This window comes from Crinia signifera, chromosome 9, assembly GCF_055691185.1.
Source record: "Crinia signifera chromosome 9, ASM5569118v1, whole genome shotgun sequence".
Lineage (NCBI taxonomy): Eukaryota > Metazoa > Chordata > Amphibia > Anura > Myobatrachidae > Crinia > Crinia signifera.
The window spans coordinates 38,115,815-38,116,393 of NC_139225.1; the positions used below are offsets into that span (position 1 = coordinate 38,115,815).

The following is a 579-nucleotide window of genomic DNA, read 5'->3' on the forward strand; positions in this document are numbered from 1 at the left end:
TGGACAGCACACAAACTTCTATCACCCCGCCCGCCTAACTTCACTAAGAACTTACTTGTACGCGCGTCGCTGCTGAGGCTAGATGTTTATGCCGCCATTTGCACAGGGAGGGTGGGGGAATCCTCAAGATGGGCCAGGAGAGCGGTCGCTGTGTCCTATTAACCGCCCAGCTGCGATGGCCAGACCGCAGCCGCCGGGTAATATCCTCCGCCGCCCGTGCCGTGTCACCGATCCCTCCTCAGCAGCCAGCAGCAGGGGGGCGGGACAACAGTGTCTAGTTTGAAAATCCCCTTCCGCCCAATGGCTGCGCTGCGTCTATAATGTGCCCTGCCTGTGGCTAGTGATACATCAATCAGTCCTTTACGTTCCAGGGATATTCCGCCCCCTGCACATGCGTACGGCTGATTGGCTGGTTTTCATTGGGCGGGGCGTGCTGAACAGTTATATAGTAATTTAGCGATGCAGGGTCAGGCAGTAGGGATGGGACATCGAAAGAAAACATCGGTCAAATGATGTTTTTCAACATTGGTTGCGAAACATCATTTAGACCAGGGGTCCTCAAACTACGGCCCGCGGGCC

At 55.6% G+C, this 579-nt stretch overlaps 1 protein-coding gene across 1 annotated transcript in view; it reads right to left on the reverse strand.

Moving 5' to 3' along the window:
* The window catches only part of LOC146035431 (protein bicaudal D homolog 2-like), a 34,873-nt gene extending 34,518 nt beyond the window's left edge, over window positions 1-355 (reverse strand). Inside the window, exon 1 of the mRNA XM_083158867.1 lies at window positions 56-355. The gene's annotated coding sequence lies outside the window, so the exon portion shown is untranslated. The remainder of the gene's footprint in view (window positions 1-55) is intronic.
* Between the last annotated feature and the right edge of the window lie 224 nt (window positions 356-579).